This window comes from Bombina bombina, chromosome 4 (assembly GCF_027579735.1).
Source record: "Bombina bombina isolate aBomBom1 chromosome 4, aBomBom1.pri, whole genome shotgun sequence".
Lineage (NCBI taxonomy): Eukaryota > Metazoa > Chordata > Amphibia > Anura > Bombinatoridae > Bombina > Bombina bombina.
This window is the reverse complement of record NC_069502.1, coordinates 803,928,875-803,939,065: the sequence shown is the minus strand read 5'-3', so window position 1 is coordinate 803,939,065 and position 10,191 is coordinate 803,928,875. Positions and strand designations below refer to the sequence as shown.

The window sequence follows — 10,191 nt, the reverse complement described above, 5'->3', positions numbered from 1 at the left end:
TTTACTGTGTATTTCTGCATTATTGTGCCTCTTGTTGGTCAATAAAAAGTATAAATATATATTTTTTTATATACTTGACATAAATCCTGAGATTGCAAGTTTAACTAAACTTGCAATCTAAGGATTTATGTCAAGTATATAAAATTATGGCACTAGCGCTCCTGAGATATGTGAGGCCTCCCTGCAGGAGATCTATTCAACTTGGTGGACCCCTCTTACTTAGGGCTAGATTTATCAAAGCTGAGGCGTACAGGGGCGCGTATATGCGCCCCTGTATGCCTCAGCTCGCCTGTGGCGGGGCGAAATTACCCCTGTGCTGGACAGAATTACAAATAACATTATGGCACTAGTGCTCCTGAGATATGTGAACCCTCCCGGCATGAGATCTTGTAAATACGCGTATTCAGCTTGGTGGGCCCCTCTTACTTAGGGCTAGATTTATCAAAGCTGAGGCATACAGGGGCGCGTATATGCGCCCCTGTATGCCTCAGCTCGCCTGTGGCGGGGCGAAATTACCCCCAGGTAATCACCATTGCAGACGAGCAAAATATTACGCTTGCGTGCAATCCCGCCCCTGCCCGCACACAGCCAATCACGCGCGGGCAGGAGCTGTCAAACTCGACCGCGGAGATTGAATTTCGCCACCTTAGAGGTGGCGAAGAGGTTAGGGAAGCGGCAGTCTGGTGACCGCTGCTTGTTAAATTGGGGCTAGCAAGTTCTTGTGAGAACTTGCAGCCGTAGGGCATTGATAAATCCAGCCTCTAGTCTCTTTATGGCCTTTTTATAAATGGCTGCAGGCCGCTATTTGTAAAACAATGTGTAGGTCGCTTAGTGACAGTAGTGCGAGTCAGGCGAGCCGATGGAATGTGCGACCGTGACGGAATGAGGTGTCTCTAGCAGGTGATTGGTGGAATGTGGTGACGTCACTACACCGGCTGTTGGCAATCAACTACATCAAGATAAATCCACCATGTACAAAGAAAACATCCTAAATCTAGTATTTTAAACATGGAATCAAGGTTTACAATTCATCAATTATCATTAAACGTTTTTTTCTATTGTTAACAAGTTAAAGTAGCTCTACAAAAAGCAGAGCCTCAAATAATTGATAAAAACTCATGGTTGTTCCTCTCCACGGAAATCTTTAGTAAAAGGCGAAATATTTATTCAATCTGAAGAGAAACCAGATTAAGCTCAACTAACATCTAAATATAAGTTGCGTTTACAGTAAAACCTATAAAACCTAAAGCGGAAAAAAAAATTCATTAAAAAATAATGTACAGATAAAATAAGTACAGATAAAATACATATATATGAAATTCAAATACTGTAAATATTTAATTAAGCTGTTATGTAAAGTGAACTAATAAAATACAAGCACATTCCAAAATAATTTTGAAATGCACCATGGGTATGCAAATGAGAACATTGTAGGTCCAAGAAGTTTTAAGCTACTTGTACTAAAATGAAGCACTGAGATGTAAGATCATGATTCCTATATTAATTAATTAATTAATTAATTAATTAATTGATTTTATTTTTTTATTGTTTATGCAGTGCACATTAACATAATCACATTAAAAACACATATAACCGGTGGACTTCCGGATGGGTGGAGTCAGCAAGCACATGCACGCTGACAGAGGGCTCTGAATCTGAAAGGGCCGGAAAATCTCCCCAAGACGCCTGGATCCCTTGGCTGCACTTGCTGGTTGTAGCACGGGTAGTGGGCCGACGCAGTCCTACCACAGGCAGGGAAGTCATTTGTTGCTGCTGGGCTCACAGCAGAGCCACCTATTTTCGGGACCAGAGAAACATCCAACCTCAGCAGAGTGAGGCAGACCGGAAGTAGGTCTTGTCTTCGGCTAAGGACGAGGTGTGGGTACAGGAGACTGTTACGAGATGCCAGGATCTACTTCCCTCTACTGAACACAGGAGGAAGTGTGGCTGTCTAAAGTAATTTGAGCTGGTGACCTCCTTCCCTGGGCATCGGATCATATGTACCGAGTTATCTGGCCTGGTTCCAGATTTCTACTCAGCTGAGCTTGGGAGTATTTGACATAGAGGCGGAGGACTACGCTTGCAAACAGTAAGGTGACTGCTGGCAAATTCAGTAAGCGTGTTATTTGTATATGTGGAGTGGATGTGTAGTCTCAGCACGCTCAATTGGACAGTATGAAAGTATCCAGCGGGGCTATATTTTTTAAAAGGTCTTACTGCTTGCTGAAAATTACATGCTGGCCATAGATTTGTGTCTATAAAACAAATTTAAAGCCTTGGGAAATCCTTGAATCTTGTTTCTGGAGGTGTTAAGTTAAGAAATAACACGCTAGCCTATATCTGAAGAGTGAACTTTGTACAGACGGCGTACGGACTGTATGGTTTGCAAAGTTTTACTTATGAGTTCTAGTAACTGCGGCTGGCCCTGCTGAGGCATACTTAAAACCGACTGAGAAGAGTTATTGGCCTCTAGGCTTTAATTTGTATTACCGAAGCAAAAGCCCAGGCTAACGGTACAACTGGACTATAAGTACCGGCTCTTGGCATTAAAGTGAAGTATATTCTTAATGGGCTGGAGCCGTTAAACAGAAACCTGTGACATTTTCTTCTGGAGCAGAAAACAAAGGCGGGCTGTATACGGTTATTAACTTATCTGGGAAAAGCTGTTTATCAGGGTTTAACCTGGTATCCCCCTGTTGGACACTTCTGTTTGTATTAGATAAGGAAATACCCTATTCTCTAACGGCTAGATTTAGAGTTCTGCGGCCAAAGGGGTGCGTTAGCTACGCGTGCTTTTTTTCTCCCGCACCTTTTAAATACCGCTGGTATTTAGAGTTCACAGAAGGGCTGCGTTAGGCTCCAAAAAGGGAGCGTATAGCATATTTACCGCCACTGCAACTCTAAATACCAGCGTTGCTTACGGACGCGGCCAGCTTCAAAAACATGCTCGTGCACGATTCCCCCATAGAAAACAATGGGGCAGTTTGAGCTGAAAAAAAACCTAACACCTGCAAAAAAGCAGCGTTCAGCTCCTAACGCAGCCCCATTGTTTACTATGGGGAAACACTTCCTACGTCTGCACCTAACACCCTAACATGTACCCCGAGTCTAAACACCCCTAACCTTACACTTATTAACCCTTAATCTGCCGCCCCCGCTATCGCTGACACCTGCATATTATTATTAACCCCTAATCTGCCGCTCCGTACACCGCCGCCAGCTACGCTATCCCTATGTACCCCTAATCTGCTGCCCCTAACATCGCCAACCCCTATATTATATTTATTAACCCCTAATCTGCCGCCCCCGCTATCGCTGACCCCTGCATATTATTATTAACCCCTAATCTGCCGCTCCGTACACCGCTGCAACCTACATTATACCTATATACCCCTAATCTGCTGCCCCTAACACCGCCGACCCCTATATTATATTTATTAACCCCTAATCTGCCGCCCCCAACGTCGCCTCCACCTACCTACAATAATTAACCCCTAATCTGCCGACCGGAGCTCACCGCTACTATAATAAATGTATTAACCCCTAATCCGCCTCACTCCCGCCTCAATAACCCTATAATAAATAGTATTAACCCCTAATCTGCTCTCCCTAACATCGCCGACACCTAACTTCAAGTATTAACCCCTAATCTGCCGACCGGAGCTCACCGCTACTCTACTAAATTTTTTAACCCCTAAAGCTAAGTCTAACCCTAACACCCCCCTAAGTTAAATATAATTTTTATCTAATGAAAAAAATGAACTCTTATTAAATAAATTATTCCTATTTAAATCTAAATACTTACTTGTAAAATAAACCCTAATATAGCTACAATATAAATTATAATTATATTGTAGCTATTTTAGGATTAATATTTATTTTACAGGTAACTTTGTATTTATTTTAACCAGGTACAATAGCTATTAAATAGTTAATAACTATTTAATAGCTACCTAGTTAAAATAATTACAAAATTACCTGTAAAATAAATCCTAACCTAAGTTACAATTAAACCTAACACTACACTATCAATAAATAAATTAAATAAAATACCTACAATTATCTACAACTAAACCTAACACTACACTATCAATAAATAAATTAAATAAAATACCTACAATTATCTACAATTAAACCTAACACTACACTATCAATAAATTAATTAAATAAAATACCTACAAATAAATACAATGAAATAAACTAACTAAAGTACAAAAAATAAAAAAGAACTAAGTTACAAAAAATAAAAAAATATTTACAAACATTAGAAAAATATTACAACAATTTTAAACTAATTACACCTACTCTAAGCCCCCTAATAAAATAACAAAGCCCCCCAAAATAAAAAATGCCCTACCCTATTCTAAATTAAAAAAGTTCAAAGCTCTTTTACCTTACCAGCCCTGAAAAGGGCCCTTTGCGGGGCATGCCCCAAAGAATTCAGCTCTTTTGCCTGTAAAAAAAACACATACAATACCCCCTCCCAACATTACAACCCACCACCCACATACCCCTAATCTAACCCAAACCCCCCTTAAATAAACCTAACACTAAGCCCCTGAAGATCTCCCTACCTTGTCTTCACCTCACCGGGTTCAGCGATCGGTCCAGAAGAGGGTCCGAAGTCTTGATCCAAGCGGCGGCTGAAGAACTCCATCATCGGGCTGAAGTCGGAAGTCCATCATCGGGATGAAGTCTTCTATCAAGCGGCATCTTCAATCTTCTTTCTTCCGGAGCGGAGCGGAGCGGAGCCATCTTCTTCCCAGCCGACGCGGATCCATCCTCTTCAACCGACGCCTACTCGCCGAATGATGGTTCCTTTAAATGACGTCATCCAAGATGGCATCCCTCGAATTCCGATTGGCTGATAGGATTCTATCAGCCAATCGGAATTAAGGTAGGAATATTCTGATTGGCTGATGGAAACAGCCAATCAGATTCAAGTTCAATCCGATTGGCTGATCCAATCAGCCAATCAGATTAAGCTTGCATTCTATTGGCTGATCGGAACAGCCAATAGAATGCGAGCTTAATCTGATTGGCTGATTCCTGCAATCATCTTATAGGAATAAGAGAAAAGATTAAGATGATTAACCCAGTTAAATTATCGTCTGTTATGATGGATTCCTTTAAAAATAGTAATTATTGTTAGTACACTAACCGTTAATTCATCTGGATACAACATTTACATAAAGTGGTATCTTAGATAGCTGTGATTAAACTTGAAATAGGTTGTTCACAAGACGACGCTAGGAGTAAGTCTATTGATATTTAAGGATAAGGGTCTGGTTTGTCAACATTAAATAGTAGATCGTTTTGTGGAATACTGCTGCTTTTCGTCTCCTTTATCTTTGCGGTTTTCTGTTTTTGTTCACTAATTTTTTATCCACACTGTTGGGTTTTCGAGTTTCTAGGATCACTTACACTTCTGCTGTTGTTTTATTTATTTATTTTTTTTTCCTTTTTTTTTCTTTCTTTTCTCCTAGATACCCTATACATGCGGGTGATTTTTTACCTGTATGAGATAGGGTAGGTGGAGCTGATATCTCAAAATTCCCTTTTTTTCTGCACGAGTCTTAAGTCAGATAATTCCTTGCAATTCCTTCTTGCTTGCGGTATAAGCTATTTCGCACTAATATCTTACACGGGTGTTCTTCACAACTTATTGCACATATCGGGACTATCTTGGTTCCTTATGGAAAAATTTGTTTTGCACTCTAAGAACAATTCGCCAATAATGGCACCTAAACACAAGGAGAGAAAGGCTAAACAGGTTGACACTAGTATAGAAGCTACAAATGACCCTCCAGCGAGTACTCCAGACAATACGAAGTTACTACAACAGATTGCTGAACTCTTTATGCCACAGTTTGAATCAATCAAACAAGATATTGCAAATCTCTTAGGAGAGGTAAAACAATTTGCTACAAGAATGGCACAGGTTGAAGGGAGGGTTTCGGACATAGAGGACCGAATCAATACACAAGAACAGTCGAGTGTAGCACAGAGCCGCCAGATTACTCAATTACATTCAAGATTGGAGGAGTTAGAGGACAGGGCCCGTCGTAATAATTTGAGAATTGTGGGTCTCCCAGAAATACCAGAGTACCAGGACCTGTTGTCCTTTGCCTCTTCCAATCTTCCGCAATTATTAGGGCTTCCTACAGAAGGTTTACCAGTGCAGATAGAAAGAGCCCACAGAGTTGGCCCAATCAGAAATAATCCTGATGGTACCTGCAGAGCAAGACCGGTACTCATTCAAGAGACCCATTTGAAGCCTCACAAATTAATCAAATTGAAAACGAAATGGGTGGGAGAGATATCTGCAACAATATACGATAAAAGGAAAAGAGGAGTTGCCATATTGCTTAACAAACATCTCCCCTATCAGATTATATCACAGGTACTTGACACAGAAGGAAGATTCCAGATCCTAGAAATTTTGATCAATAAGTGCCACTTCATTCTGTGCAATGTATATGGCCCAAACTCCTTGGATAGAGGATTCTGGGAGAAACTGAGTTTGAAGTTACTCCCTTTTATCAGGAAAAATATTATCTTGGCCGGAGACTTGAATATGGCATTCACCCCTAGCTTAGATAGGTCTAACCTCATGCAAAGATCTAGATATAACAGGGAAGCTAAGGTCTTACAGAATCTGGGATATAAGCTTGCACTTAAAGATATATGGAGGTTGCAACACCCCGATAGTAAAGAGTACCCCTGTGAGTCTAGGACTTTTAAATCCTTTTCAAGGATAGATTACTTCCTAATATCTAGTAATATGCTGGGTCTGGAGATTAAATCAGATATAGGTGAGATTGTTCTCTCCAACCATGCAATTATTTCCCTGGAGATTAATGCAATTTGTTCCCCAGGCTTATATAACGCGTGTTTTTTTCCCCCTCAATACCTAGTTAACAACTCTAAATTTAAGAATTGGTTACAAGCCAGATGGAAAGAATTTTACCAATTTAATGCTGCATATGCCGATAAACCAGAAATTTTGTGGGAAACAGCGAAATCAGTCTTGAGGGGTGAGATCAAAGCTTATCTATGCAAATGGAAAAAAAAAGAAGAAAAATAGAGAAGAACAACTAGCTAACCAGGTTAAAAATGCCTACAAGAAATACCTAAATTACCCAAATCAGACTTTCTGGGCTAATTACACTGCGGCTCGAGTAGAGAGGGACCTGTTTTTGAAACAAGGCCTATCACTAGAAATTCAAAAGCAAAAAGCTAGATTTAGAGGCCACTATGGGAACTCCGCAAAATATTTAGCAAAAATATCTAAAGGCTGGTCTCAGAAGAATTTTATAGCCACAATTAAGATCGGGGATAGAAGGATCACTAATATTTCTGAGATAAGACGTGAACTCGTTAAATACTTTCAAGAAGTTTACTCAGCAGGAGAAGTCAATTTAGAGAATAAAAAGGAATTTTGGAAAAGTGTAGCGTTACCCAAAATAGATTCTCAGGACCTGAGCCGGTTGAATGAACTTATATCACCACGTGAGATTTCAGATGCCATTAAGCAGCCTAAGTCAAATAAGACGCCAGGTCTGGATGCTCTTCCATCGGAGTTTTACAAACTTCTACATGACCAAATCCTCCCCACACTAGCGGCGCTTTTCAATGAATATTATATTAAAAATCAAATGCGGTCGAGGTTCTTCTCAGCGTCGAATGTGGCGCTGATCTTAAAAAAGGATAAAAATCCAGAAATTCTGTCTTCTTATAGGCCTATATCGTTATTAAATCAAGATTATAAGCTTTTAACTGCTATTATTGCATCTAGACTTAAGCACATCCTGGAGCCATTAATACACCCGGATCAAGCAGGCTTCATGGTGGGGAGATATTCGGTGAAGAATCTCCGAAAAGTGATGTTGGTTATTGATCATTTTTGGAATAGATCAATAAAAAAAAAGGCACATTTCAGCACAAATCTAGCCCTACTTACAGTCGACGCTGAGAAGGCATTTGACTGCATAGTATGGGACCACTTGTTCAGTGCGCTTAAAGGATTTGGTCTTATAGGGAATTTTTATCATTTTATACGTGTATTATATCAGGCTCCAGCATCTGCCATTATTGTCAATGGGGAAGTAACTGAGAGTTTCACTCTCCAACGAGGCACACGCCAGGGCTGCCCCCTTTCCCCTTTACTTTTCAATCTATCACTAGAGCCACTGGTGATACTATTAAGAAAAGAGCTAAAAGGAATTAAGTTAGGGGACAAGAATTTTGTGACATCATTATTTGCAGATGATATTCTACTTTTTTTAAGCAACACTAAACAATCCATACCCCAACTGTTAAAAATTATTGAAATATTTAGCTCGATTTCAGGCTATAAAATTAACTGGGGGAAATCGGAATTGCTTTGGATTCATAAACCTAAGACCCATACTCTACATCCTTTTAAAGAAGTACAGGAAATTAAGTATTTAGGTATTATTTTAGGTAAGAATCCTTCACTATGGTACGATTTAAACTTTCGGAAATGTATGGATATGTTCAAACAGAAATTAACAGCTTGGCATAATCTCCCCATTTCTCTCTCTGCGAGAGTAATGCAAATTAAAGCAATCTTATTTCCAAAATTACTGTACTTACTCCAGAATCTCCCTCTTTTAATTATTAAAAAAGACTTAAAATTTTTACAAATGTTATTTGCTAGATTTATATGGCATGGGAAGAAAGCCAGGATCTCACTGGTTAAACTATCATATTTTAAAGCACATGGTGGTTTGGCATTACCTAATATTCAGTTTTATAATTATGCTGCACTTGTTAAATTCGTATTAGACTGGATATCAGAAAAATAACATGTTTCCTTTTTTGAATTAGAAACACAACTGGTAGCCCCATTTTCTTTCAAAGCACTGATCCATATTCCATTTGCGAATCTGCCAGTAAATGTGGCACATCTATATACATTTAAGTATATAATTCTGGCCTGGCAAAAAGTCTGTTCTGAGCTACATATTAATTTCCGCAGATCCGTACTTCTTCCCCTAGTAGAGAATCCGGATTTCACTCCGGGGCTTACATATAAAGTCTTCTCCACATGGGCCAGGAATGGCCTTAAAAATATAAAGGATATCTGCGTAAATGAAACCTTATTGATTAAGACATTTGCAGAGCTGAGATCTAATTTTAATTTAGCAAAAACTTCCTTCTATGCTTATCTCCAGGCACAACATTGGATCGGGACTTTACGAGTAGAGGGTGAAACTAGTCCCTCATTGGGAGACGACGTTATTAGACTATATCACGCTGGGAAAGTCTCTATCTCAATTCCCTATAATTTGCTCATTAAAGGGACCCTAAACACCTGCTGGAAATGCTCTAAACTAACTTTTACTGATTATCCTAAATAAACTGATTGTAATGATGTATACAGTTTTTATCTTGCTGCATTCTATTGTAGATAAAAGCTTTACAATGTAAACTTTGATCTGCAGCATTGTATAAGCTATGCAAGCTGCCATCTTGTAACGTGCGTTCCTCAACACTGTGTCACGTGATGCACACAGCACCAGCTATTACTAATTCATAGTGAGCCCTGCAGTGTCTGACAAGAACGGCTTCAGGCACTGTTATGTTTATAAATAGCACGAGGAGGGAAGGAAGTGTGAGGGGGGAGGAGAGGTGGAGAGAGCGAGGCACAGGGGGAAGAAAGAAAGCAAACTCACGCTGCATAAAAATTGTAACAAGAGACATTCATCTACCTTACATATGATCTCCGGAGCCTTTCTTCCCCCTGTGCCTCCCTCTGTCTTCACCTCTCCTCCCCCTTACACTTCCTTTCCCTGCTCATTCTATTTATAAACATAACAGTGCCTGAAGCCGTTCTTGTCAGACAATGACTGCAGGGCTCACTGTAATTTACTAATAGCTGGTGCCGTGTGCATCACGTGACACACTGTTGCAAAACATACTTTAACAAATGGCAGCTTGCATCACATCCAATGCTGCAAATCAATGTTTAAATTATAAAGCTTTTATCAAAAATAAAATGCAGTAAGATGAAAAGACTGCATACAGCATTGCTAGTTAGTTTATTTTGCACAGTTAGAAAAAGTTAGTTTAGAATATGTTAATCAGGTATTGAGGTTCCCTTTAAGTATCATGGGCTGTTACATATTGGTGATCTAGAGAGGAAATGGAACAAGTTCCCCCTAA

At 39.7% G+C, this 10,191-nt stretch overlaps 1 non-coding gene across 1 annotated transcript; it reads right to left on the bottom strand.

The window, feature by feature from the left end:
* Positions 1 to 1,076: 1,076 nt before the first annotated feature.
* Positions 1,077 to 1,192, bottom strand: LOC128658543 (U5 spliceosomal RNA). Its single transcript, XR_008402224.1, has one exon. It is a non-coding gene; the product is annotated as a U5 spliceosomal RNA (small nuclear RNA).
* Between the last annotated feature and the right edge of the window lie 8,999 nt (positions 1,193 to 10,191).